General features: G+C 46.8%; 1 protein-coding gene and 1 pseudogene across 1 annotated transcript in view; one reads left to right on the top strand and one right to left on the bottom strand.

Moving 5' to 3' along the window:
- The window catches only part of PTN (pleiotrophin), a 97821-nt gene that overhangs the window by 6972 nt on the left and 78102 nt on the right, over positions 1 to 12747 (top strand). The window lies entirely within an intron of this gene.
- Positions 1314 to 1430, bottom strand: LOC136658143 (5S ribosomal RNA; annotated as a pseudogene).

Raw genomic sequence — 12747 nt, 5'->3', positions numbered from 1 at the left:
ATAGGTACATGAAGCCACTGTGGCCTTGGCATTCTGCACCAGTTGACGCTTTAGGTCAGTCTTCAAGGACAGCCCCAAGCAGAGTGTTCTACAGCTATCCAGACTTAAGTGTGCTTTCCTAGTCTGCTACTTTGCAATCTGTATCACAGATGCTGCAACCTGGTGCCATTACTTCTGTATTGTCGGGGGGGGGGGGACAGGACTCCAAGCTGCATTTCCCCATTCTACTGCTGTTACTGGCGCAAGGCCTCTGAGATGCCCTGATTGTCTCCCAGAGGCCTGTGTCGCCTGACTTAGTTTGTTTGGATTGCTGTGTTCCCGGGGGTCACAATGGTGTTTTTGTTTGCTTGAGTGTCTCTCTCACTTCCATTAACAGCTTGCCTGGGTGCAGCTGAGCCTACAATGGGGACCAAGGCAGGGTGAAAGAAAGCCAGAAAGAGCCTGCTACAGCTTCCCTTTCACTGCCCAATGAATGCAGATTTTTTTAGCCAGTGTTTGTGGGTTCTCTTCATCACACACCTTTTACCTGCATCTCTGTTTCCCCATCTCAAAGGCTGTTTCCCTCCAAATGAAAATTAAGGCAATTCTAAGAAGTCCTAAAAATATACTAAAAAATGTTATATGAGCACAACACAGACCAGTGCAATCCCCACTACACTTCCCCATTGAAGTGCGCTAAGTGTTGCTTTTGTAGCATTTTTTAACATTGGTGTCTAAGTTGTTGGTTTAGGGCAGTGGTTCCCAACCTGTGGTCCGTGGACCGCAGGTGGTCCACAAGACCCTGAGTAGCGGTCCATGAGGTCTCAGGAATAAAATCGCCTTTGATCACTTCTAGAATCTTGCCGAGCAAGCACTATCTTACAGACCACAAGAGAGGGCAGAGAACGAACTGCCCGACTGTAGGCAGTCCATTCTCTGCCTTCTCGGGTGGTCCATGGGAGAATGCTCACTTGGGAGATGCTTCCTCATGGACCACTAGAGAGGGTGGAGAACAGGCCACCCACAGCTGGCATTGTATGTGATCCATGACAATTCCAATTTCTGCCTCAGTGGTCCACGGGCTCCTAAAGGTTGGGAACCACTGATTGGGGCAAACGAGACAGAATGCAGAATAAGTAACATGATCCAGTGTGCTTTTTTTTTTTTTTTTTTTAAACAGTGCAAGGTGGAGGGGGCACGAAACATGGTGAAATCATGGTAGGGAGAAAGAGATCAGCTTTAGGATCTTTCACCACCACAGTTCTAATCCTGAAGGCACCTCCCTTTCATATTATTTTGGTTGGCAACCTTCAGTCTCGAAAGACTATGGTATAAGCCTACAGCACCCGGTATTCCCAGGCGGTCTCCCATCCAAGTACTAACCAGGCCTGACCCTGCTTAGCTTCCGAGATCAGACGAGATTGGGCATGTGCAGGGTAACAGTTGCTGCTCCATATTATTTTAATTAAAGTAAAAGCTTCGATGGAAGTCAGTGGGAAAATTTTTCCCCCCAGGCACAAATGGGACTTTGTCTTTCAGCCCTGATCCCGTGATCCTCTTCTTGTTTGTTTCCCTTCCCATGTAGGATGGAGATCAAGATTGCTGTGAGGACAGAAAGCAAGGAGAATGACTAGGCAGGCCAGTGATGTGAGGTAATGAGGGATAGAAACGCCCTTGCCAGTTTGCTGCCATTCTCAGTTCACCACTTGAATTGGCCGAATCATCCTGTCTCACAAGTATGCTGACTAGACTCTTGCACACCGGTTGCCTCTTTCTTGAAAATTTAAGAAGCAGATCGTGACTGGAGGGTGGGTAATGTCACACAGTGAGCTCAACTGAAAGGTTCTCCAATGTGATGAATGTTGTTATTCTGTAGGGCAGTGGTTCCAAACTGTGAGTCATGGCTTCCTGGAGAGCTGCAGAAACCAGCTTGGGGAGCTGCAGAGTCCTCACCAAAAACCCACTGTCCTATACAACATATAGGATTGTAGCCCTAATTGGGGAGCCATGGCCAATGGCCCTGTAAGTCCAGGAGCCACCAGTTGGAAAAAGTTTGGGAACCACTGCTATAGGGCTACAGAAAAAGTGCAGGTTGCAGTTGCAAGAAAATTTATATTTGAATGTATACATCACTTTTCATTATCACCCCCAAAGTGGCATACAGATGAAGACCAAATGTATGGTACAACTTCTTAAAAAGCTTTGCTTTCACTTTTAAAAAGTTTCTAGTCCTTAATGCAACAAAGGTGGCCGAAAAAAGCAAGTAGACAAGGCCTGTTGAAATCTTGCATACATTTTTGCGGGGTTCTGCGAAGGACTTCAGTGGCCTGCATAGTCCCTGCTCTTCTTCAATGACCAGGAAAACCAGAATAAATTATACAAAATAAGAATTTTCTGCTACTTTAGGGCGCAATCCAAACCTGCACTGGAGCAAGCAAGCCAGGAGGCTTGCGCTGCATCAAACGCAGGTTCGTTGGGTGCAGCGGCTCAGCCACAGGCAAGTGGAAACTCTTCCCCTTACCCCTGGGTAAGGGCTGCACGCCCCAATGGGTCTCCTCGAACCTGCACCACCTCTGGAGGTGGCGCAAGTTCGAGGAGAGCGGAGTGGCATGAAACCACTCCGCTCTCCCCGGGGATAGGGGCTGGGATCCGGCATAACCGCCAGGTCCCAGCCCCAACCCCAGCTCCCCGCGTGCCTGCCCCCGGGGCCTCCCATCACCTGCCCTCCCTCCGCCCAGAAACACCCCTTCATGCCCCCTCCGCACACCCCCCATGCCTACCTTTGCCACTTGCGTCGGCGCGGGAGCCACCGCGGAGGCTTCTGCCTGCCTCCGTGTGTCGGCACATCTAAATGCGCCGACGTGGTTCCCAGCCACAGAGGTGCAAATGTGCTTTATGGCATGTTTGCAACCCTCCTTTGCCGGCCCAAGGTACTTGGGCCGGCATAAGGCGCACTTTGGATTGCGCCCTTAGGCAGATAACAGAATTTAGCTGCTCTTTCAGAGTTCAGATTGCCTGAGCACGGAAATTGTAAGTTTCTTTTAAAAGTGCAGGGGCTGTTGGTCTGAAGAGGCCTTTGAATGGAATCTGCCTGGAACAGCTCAGGCTTTTGAGAGTTGGTGAAATGTCCCCTGATGCTTCCATCAGTTGGTTAATTCCTGTAACTCAGAGAACCTCTTTCCGTTAATGGAAATTTAAAAAAAACAACAACTCTGTAGTGGTGTTTACAGAAGCCACATCACAGGTACTGTTACGTAATATTTATGGATCTCGGGGGGGGGGGGGTGAAACTAATCACCAATCACAGTGGTGAGAAATTGGTGAGAAATCACCAATGACAATGTTCTGCACATGTGCGCATTTTAAATGGATCTATTTTATCTCACTTTGGTCTTTGCCTGCCGTTTTTGGGACTGAGGCTGCAACCCTATATACACACATTTTCTGAGAGTAAGGCCCAGTCAACACAATAGCACTTACTTCTGGGTAGACATGCATAGGATCACAACATCAGTTAGTCTGTGAGAATTCTACAATTATCTCGGGCAACTTTATTTTGCATTGTCCATCCATTTTTTCAAACAGTTCATATGACCGAAATTAGCCCAAGCTACAGGGCAAGTCTGACAAGCATTACAACTGCCTGTTGGACCAATTGATCAACTAGCACATTCTACGGTCAGATGGACTTGTTGTGATGGAGTTACTGCCCAATTCTATGGCCCACCATTGGTGCTGATGCAGCCACGCTGATGTAACAGGCGGGGGTAGGGTGGCGACGGGGGCGGATATGGGTAGATCAGGTCCAGGAGGAGCTTGGGATCAGCAGCACCTGTCTCACCGAATCCTATCCCCTTCCTAGGCCTGATTCGCTGACACGGATCCACTCGGACTTCCACCAGCTATTTAGTACAAGCAGGTCCAAGTAGTCCCCTTGCACAGGCTGCAGCTTACCCCAGGGCAAGGGGACACATGTCCTCTTCCCTCGAGGAGACCTCCAACCTTCCAACTTCCCCCACAGGATGCATGTGGCCTGCACTGGCCTTGCTGCATTGGTACAGAAAGGGTTGCTTAGGATTGTGCGGTTAATGAATAAAGCCAATATGCAATTTGTGATTAGGCTGTGTCAGAGATACTATCAAATATTGATAGTTCAGGCTCCTGGCACCTCCTGCTCTTTCATACCTGCATAACCATGAAGGTGATGCAATTCCTTTTCCTATGAAATGTGGGGGTGGAGAAATCATTTAGTTTCCAGACCATCTCTTCATCTTCCTTGATTGCCCCTTTCTAGCCCACTAGCCTGGCAGGCCCACGGATTCTCCCACAAGGCATCTGATTTCTGATGTACTTAAAGAAATCCTTATGACTTCTTGTCCCCCATTTGCCTCTTCATTCTTCAAATTTGCTCCTAGGCCTCTCTTAAACCTCCAGTTTACATCTTACCTGCCAAAGCTGCCCCTTTCCATTACTATCACTTGGGCTGGTGATCCAATTTCTTTCTAATAGTAGAGGTGGTATGGGTGTTTTTTTCCCTGCATAAGTTCTGATATTTTTGCCATTTAATCCTGCTGGGGGTTGGTTTCTGCTTTGCTAGAAGGTACATGCAGGTTTCCTGAGTGGCAACCTTCAGTCTCGAAAGACAATGGTATAAGACTATGGCACCCAGTATTCCTAGGCGGTCTCCCATCCAAGTACTAACCAGGCCTGACCCTGCTTAGCTTCTGAGATCAGACGAGAACAGTTGCTGCTGAGTGAATTAAGACACTCTAAAAACCTTCACAGGGAGTTTTTTTTTAATTTTTATCTTGCTAATATTCCCTCCTCTGGCTTTTTACCAACATGCTAATTGTTTTAAAAGCTGCAAACCCTGCATGCTGCATGGAGAAGTGCTAGAATTAAAGGACTGAGTTCCAAAAGAGGGGTGTCACAAGGAGTAGTGGTTTCCCAAACAAATGTGACCTTACCTCACAATCTCATAGGGTCAAACTGACTGATGGCCCAATACAACCCCCCACTTTTCAACAGCAGCACACTATCCCATGGTCGTAAATCAGCTGCTGAGGACATGCAGAGTGTGTTGCTGGTTGGCATTTTCAAAGCCATAAAGCAGCAGCTGCACCTGCTCTGGTGCGGGTAAGCTGGAGCAGGGGGGTTGGGGTGTGATGGGGTTGGGAGGGGTGGTATAGGGCAAGGATCAGAACCTCCACAGAATGGTGGGGGTGGGCAGAGGACAGTTACAGGCAGCAAAGGCACTGCCTTGTATCCTCTAAGGGGGAGAAAGGCGGGATAAAAATATACTAAATATGCTATACCTCCCCCCCACCAGCTTTGCCACAATCTCTTGGGTCCATTTGGACTTGTGCCAGCCAAAGAGCTATGTGAAGCAGATCACTGCTACCTGTATGTCTTTTTCAAGCAGTAAATTTTTTCCCCCCAAGTTATCCAGTTCCTGCACATGCCCGATCTCGTCTGATCTCAGAAGCTAAGCAGGGTCAGGCCTGGTTAGTACTTGGATGGGAGACCACCTGGGAATACCGGGTGCTGTAGGCTTATACCATAGTCTTACAAGACTGAAGGTTGCCAACCATCTGCTCAAGAAGTTCCCTACCAACTACTTTCACACCTTCCCCATATGGTCCCTTTAAGTTTAAAGGTGGCTGCATGAGGGAAGGGATGAGTGGGTTGGGAAACAGAAGTGGATTCATGTGGCTCAGAGGGGACAGACCCCAAATCTGTCTCCCCCCCCCCAATGCTACTAATGCAAGCTGCGTTGTTCGCTTCATGGCTGGGCAAGCCCTGTACGCAAGCCTGCCTCTTATTTCAAACATGACATTTCACAGTGGTGGCACTGCAGAAATGTGATTTCACAATCCAACAGGGCTGGCACCACATGTGGGGTCTGATGGGACATGGTTCGAGGGCCCATGGTACCGCAGATGGGGCCCAGGTCTACATCTGGCCAAACACAACCTGTTTGCTGCAGCCACTGCTTCCCCTTCCATTGTCTGCCACATGTCCTGTGGCTTACGGGGCTATGGGGACAGAAGAAGAGGAGGCAGCGATCCCTCTTCCTTGGTCCCAGCACCATTTTAAAACTCCCAGAGGCCCTGCCCAGATGCAGTATCAAGGGGCTGAAGCAACTGTGAGTTAGAATGGTACCAGGCCCAAGGAAGACAGACTGCCACTGCTTCTTCCCTCCTTGCTGCTTAGAAAACCACAAAATGTTTGATGGACTCTGCCAGGCAGGCAAGGGAGAGTCTAGCTGTGCGCTTCTATGCATTTGGGAACCCAAGGGCCACCCCCAGGTTGTGGCTGGCTCTGTCATCAAACATGGTTTTAGTCTGCCATGTTCAGGAAAAAGGATTAGCAAATTACCAAGCTAAAACTGCCTGGTAATTAAAATATGAAAATGAAATATTGAAAAAGCAGCCACGGTGGACATGTTTATTGGAAAAAAGGGTTTTAATTCTTTCAAGTTAGAACAGCATTTACCATGCTAATGTGTGCCTATATAAATGGCGTCCTACATGTTATTTGAAAAAAAAAATATTAAAAAATAGCGAACAGCAAAAGTATCTGAGCACAGTTGCTTAGCAAAGCACTTCTAATAAAACGTAAACACAGTTTTGAGAGCTGAGTGGAAAAGACTGGGATTTAATGGTGCTGATCTCTGCTTCTTAGTATATTCCTGGTGACACCTTGAATGAGGAACTAATCACAAACTGTACCCAGTCTAGAAATTGTGACATTAGGAGACCCGTGTTCATTGCTTCCAGTTTGCCAGTTTTAGTAGAGGAAAAGCTTTAAAGCTTAAAAAAAAAAACAAAAAAAAAAACCTCACACGATGATGACAAGCTGCACTAATCTAGGGTCCATTCACAGCATTCTGTCTAAAAGCTGCTTAAGTTAGTCTGTCGAGTACAGGAAAAAAAAAAGATGCCTGTTAAGTCTGGCACAATCCAATTATCTGGCTTATCGCAAAACGCTAAAAGAGAAGATGTGAAGAACTCACGGAGTCGAAATCATGAACAACGTCTGCAGTGTGTGCGCATGTACGGGAAGATTTTCAACAACACACATTCCCACTTGAAACTTGATTTGTGCTTCAAGTCCGAGGACGGTGCAGTGTTGCCTGAGTTGTATCTCTGCTGAGAACTAGAAGCTTGAGAATTGGAGAGGGAACATTGAGTAGTGCAGTTGGCCTTTGGTATGCATGGGGGATCTGTTCCTGGACCTCTGCAGATACTGCAATCTGTAGGTAATAAAATCCGCAGGGGGGGATTAGAGGACCTCTGGACATGACCAGAAGGTACTTCTGGTGGCATCCAAGAGGTCAGGTGAGGCCCTCCAGCTCAGGTCTGGCACCCGTTCTGAATGAAATCCATGGGAGCTGAACATGCAGATTAAGGAGGGCCCACTGTACCAGAGTTTCAACTATTCACATATATTTAACACTAGCAGATCAACATATAATAAGAAAAGCCCTGCTGATCAAACCAAAGGCCTGTGTAGTTCAGCATCTATACCTCTGGAAAGCCCCAAAGCAGGAAATGTAGGCCTTGCCTTGCCATAAAGTGACCTGGAATGGTAGCATGAAGTGGCACCCTTGGAGGAGGAGTGAATGGAGGGAGTCCTCCCCCACCAGCCTGCCAGCCCCCCCTCTGCAACCCTCTCCAGACTGCCCCTCCACTGGGGATTCCAAACCTCTTCTGACTTACTAAAAGCAAGTCAGAAGAATATTGTGGCAGCAGCAAACCCCTTCTCCCTCCCATGCTGCTGGAGGGAGAAGAGGGAAGAAGGGGGGGGAGCTGTTGCAGCTCCGATCACTTCTCCCCACCCTCTTGGTGCTTACACAGCACCAAATAGGCAGGGAAAAGCAATCTGGAGTATTCTGGAGCCATGACAGCTTTTTTCTCCCTCCAGAGCTGCTGGAAGAAGGGGGTGAAGCTGCTACAGCTCCAGATAACATCTCCCCACTTAATACTTGTAAGCACCAAGTAGGCAGGGTGAGTAGGCTGGCCCCCTTCTCCCTTCCTGTGAGGGAGGAGTGCAGCCTCCCTGCTGGGTTCCCAGCATGTGCTGCTTCTGTTCATTTCAGACAGAAGTGGCACAGAGCAGGGAGGCTGCACGTCACACTCTTGGCAAGAACAGGGAAGGGGAGGCGAGGGCGTGGCTGCTCACTTGCCCTCCCCCTTCATCCATGGGGGAGTTGTCTGCATGCAGAGGTGGCACTGGGGGGAACTCAGGCAGTGCATGGGGCGTGTGCCACCACTGAGGAGATGAAAGCAACCCTCTTTCCCCTCATTGCTTTCCCACAACTGGTATTAGAGGATGAGAGGCAGTCTGCCCCTGAATTTGGAGGTAGCATGTAGCCATCAGGACAAGTAGCCTGTGTGATAGACTTGCCCATCATGAATTTATCTAAACTTCTTTTAAAGCCATCTCAATTAGTGGCCATCATCACCACATCTTGTGCTAGAAAATTCCCTAGGTCTGTTATGCTCTGTGTGAAGAACTTCTTCCTTTTACCTCTCGGGAATCTCCTGCCAGTCAAACATAGCAGGTTCATATCTATCAAGCTAAGGGTCAAACCACATGTTATGTTAAATGCATAGTTAATGTTCACGCGTTTCTTTCAAATGAAACAGTAGCTGGATTGGGTAGGCATAGGTCACTGTTCTACCTACCCTGTCACTTTTCCGATCTCTACTTGATCCACAGGGGGGAAAAAACCTTTATGGTTGGTGTTGAAATGAACAGAGAAGCCGCTGCAGATGTGAGAATCTCGCAAGCCCCAGAGTCCAATTCTAGCTACTGCTGGGACAAAGACTTGACCTTAAAGTGACTTCAGTAAAAACTAGACCAGGTCACTGGACTCTTTCAAGTAAAAAGAAAAGAGTCTCTCCATGAAGCTGAAGTTCCATCCACCGACATCCTACTAAGAAGAAAAGCAGAAGTTTAGAGAGTGTTGGGACTGAAATAGGCTCAAGGCAACAACTTGAACAGAAGTTTCCCCACATATCTCTTCTGCCACTGTGCTTGCACATAGGGCAGGCAGGCAGGCAGGAAGCTACTGTGACTACATAAGGATCTGAGGGAGTGCTGCTCTTGAAAGATCTCTCCGGTTTATAAGAGATGGAAAGGAGGAGGTGGCTGAAGCTTTGGTGTGAATATTTTCACTGCAGCATTCTTGATCTGCTTCTGCACAGAATAAGCCTGACGCATTTAGTGCTGAAGTTCATAATTTTAATACAAATGTGGTCCCCCCTTAATGCTTGGCTGATGTACGAATCAAGCACTGCTGCCTCCTAACCTTCAGCTTAATGAGTGCACAACCCAGTGGCGTAGCTAGAGGGGTGCAAAGCACTAGGTCTTGCAGGGAGCCTCATGACAGTTCCTCCCCTTCCCCTTTGGAGCCATTCCAGGTGGTGGCAGCAAAATGGACACATATGCTAGTGCTTTGCCCCTCCTAGCTACACCTATTACCAGACCAGGGGTTCAAAGCCTGCTGCTGACTGAGATCTTTTACTTTCCAGAGGATCCTTTTCATTATGATGTCATGGAAGAAGCTGCAGTGCTGTTCCATCATTATGGATTTTTTTGAATAGGAGAGACAGGCTGTGTACATATAGGCATCATTGTGAGAATCACCTCAATGCACATCTAGCCTATCAGTGCAACACCCCCGTCTAGTCCTTGAACCACCACAATTAATTTGTTTGTGATAGGATTGGGTGCTGAGTTATTCTATCAGGCTGCTGCACCATTTGAACCCACATTCTGGTGGCACAACCATCTATCTAGAGCAGGGGTCTCCAAACTTTTTGGCCAGAGGGCCGCATCAAATATCTGGCGTGGTGTGGAGGGCCAGAAAAAAAATTTAAATATAAAATTTAAATAAATAAATTAAAGATGGAACTTAGATGAGTGAACAAATGAATGAATGGGCTCATTCATTCAACCTCTCTGGACCTCAGAACACCCTCCAGACACAACCAGCTCTGGTCATGTACAGTTGAGTTGGCCAGAGGCTTTTAGGGGACAAGAGGTTGGCTGTGGGCTGGAAAGAGGCTTGCTGTGGGCTGCATCTGGCCCCTGGGCCAGGGTTTGGAGACCCCTGTTCTAGAGAGTCACAAATTGCAACATGCTAATGCGCAGTTGGGCCACCGCTGGAAATGGTGAACAGTGGTGGCTGTGCGACAGTGGCCCACGAAAATGCCCTGGCTCTGGTAAGTTGATGCGGTGGGTGGGCAGAACAGGGCAGGGAGGGGGAAGAACAAGGCGGGGAGGGGTGTGTGTCAAGGGTGCCACTCCTTTTCCAGCCTTGATCCACCTCCCTAGGTTTGCTCAGAGTTGCTCCAGCAAAAGAGCTGGCACAGGTCTGAGTAGACCCATTGAGGCCGTTAGGTAGGATTGGGCTGTACTTCTAATTAACAATCCCTCACTTCCTTCCCCTCCTCCAAGATGCATTGTCCTGGGGAAATCATAGTATTTTCTTCCTTTGCTGAAACACTCATTTAATGAAAGTGGAGTATGTTCCATCTGATCTCCTTGGCTTCACTTTCTCAAACCACACAATTTCCTGCATGAGCTAATTGTTTCTCGCTCTCCCCCTCTCCCTCAGTCTCTTTCTCTGTTGCACTTGCTTATGGCTTGCTTTTCCAGCAGTATGGGGCTCTCGCTTGGTGATGAATGAGTTTCATTCATCTTTCTCTCTGGGGTTTTTGTGAAAAGCTTTAGACTTCGGCTGCTCCCATTTTTTTAGCTTGCTATTCATTTCCATGGTGACGGAAAAAGAAGGGGATGGCCGAGTGGGTGGCAGTGGGGTCAAAGGTCAAGAGTGGCCACTTTCTGAATTAAAGCGTTGAATTCCATTAGACACAATGTAACCTAGAGTAACTCCAAGAAATGGACTGTCAACGGAATCAAAGTAAAGAGGGAGGGTGGGGATGAAGAGGAAAAAGATCAGTGAGAGAGGACGTAAGCCCTTGCCGTCTCTGTCAGGATTACATTTGGTGACTTAATAGAGCAGTGATTCATTTGTGTAGCCATGCGCTGTGTTTCAGCCGGCGCACTCTCAAGGCAGCATGCAAGCCATGAAGAGTCCTTCCTCAAGTCCACTGACAAATCTCATTCCCTCAAGTAAAAATAAATACAAATCTTGCTGAGCAGATGGTGGAGAAATGTCTAAGAATGTATGCAGACAGATTAATTTCCTATTAATTTTTCAGTATGGATAGTCCACATTATACCCCTATAGCAACTTGAATGAGACAAGGGTCCATGCACAGAATAGAGTAGCCAGAATTTTCAATATAAGAGAGGGTTTTCTGACTCAAAGGAACAACCTTCTAGACAGTCCCTAAGTTTGAAGGCAGCTGTGGTCAAATAGGCATAAGAAATGGAAGCCTCATCTAATGGCTATTTGCTGCTTGCTAGATGAGAAATATGTGAGAGGAACAGATATTTCTGGGCAGACATAAACAGTAAGGATGTGCTCAGTCAGTCAATCAATCAATCAATCAATCAATCAATCAATCAATCAATCAATCAATCAATCAATCAAGATCAGTGCTTCTAAAAGTTTTAGTACCAAGACCCACTTTTAAAAACAAGAATCTGTCATGACCTGCTAGACAAAGAAAGAGATTTTGAAAGAAATAGTATTTTATTTAATGTTCAAAATAATAAATTATTAATTAATAAAAGTCAGGGTCCTGTGCTCCCGAGGCTGCTAGAGACCTTACATATAGTATGTGTGTACAATAGACATGTTGCTATACTCTACCTAGAAATGGAGTTCCTAAAAAATCACTAAGGACTGTTCCCCCAAGCCTTTACAGTCATTCCAAGGTACCCAGAAGGCTGAACTGGAGAGCAAGATGTGCAGTTAGGGACTTGCAGGCCAAACGAAAGGTTGAAACTGGGTTCACATGTGATCTATGGCACACAAATGACTAGAGAAAATTGGAAAATGTGACATTTTAATTTGGGGGTAGGAAGATTATCTCATACCGCAGGTTAGCATTCCAGCTAACAATTTTCTTCTTCAAACTGGGCAAAGGTGCTTGAAAAGTTTTTTTAAAGTTTCAAAAACTTTGTGACCCGCTGGTGGGGCTCAAGCTACAGTTTGGGAAACATTGGTTGATTGATTAAGTGATTGATTGATTGATTGATTGATTGATTGATAGAGAGAGAGAGAGAGAGAGAGAGAGAGAGAGAGAGAGAGAGAGAGAGAGAGAGAGAGAATTTGGCAGCCTGATTAAAATTATAAAGGTGTTTCAACACTACACGTGTACTTTGTTTTGTGCCCAATTCCTATGGTTGCTTCATTTCCATGTTGATTTGTTGTTGTTGTTTTAATGTTTCGTCAGGGGGCATCAGGGAGCAAAGTTCAATTTTCTGTAACTGTTTTATGTATTTTCAGAACTGGATGAAATTACAAGGATGGAAACCTTCCATTATGACAAAATCAGGAAGATTTCATCCAAATAGGTGCTGGGGTTTTCATTCTTGGGGCAAGTGAAGTTTGAGTGTCTTATATGGTTTCTGCTAGTCTTGCCAACAGGTTTTTGTTGCCAGGTTATATGAAACTTACAAGTAATGTAGGTAAGATCCCTGCTAGACTTTTAAAAGTCGCAGGGCTTCAGTGGGTATCCATAAAACGCAACATTAGAGGTTTATATTTTTAATTATTTTGTTTTCTGCCCAGTTTGCACCAGGCAAATATAGAACGGATCCTAGCAAAGCTCCCTGCCGAATTCC

Source organism: Tiliqua scincoides, chromosome 7 (assembly GCF_035046505.1).
Source record: "Tiliqua scincoides isolate rTilSci1 chromosome 7, rTilSci1.hap2, whole genome shotgun sequence".
Taxonomy (NCBI): Eukaryota; Metazoa; Chordata; class Lepidosauria; order Squamata; family Scincidae; genus Tiliqua; species Tiliqua scincoides.
The sequence above is the reverse complement of the archived record's forward strand: the minus strand, read 5'-3'. Positions and strand labels throughout refer to the sequence as shown.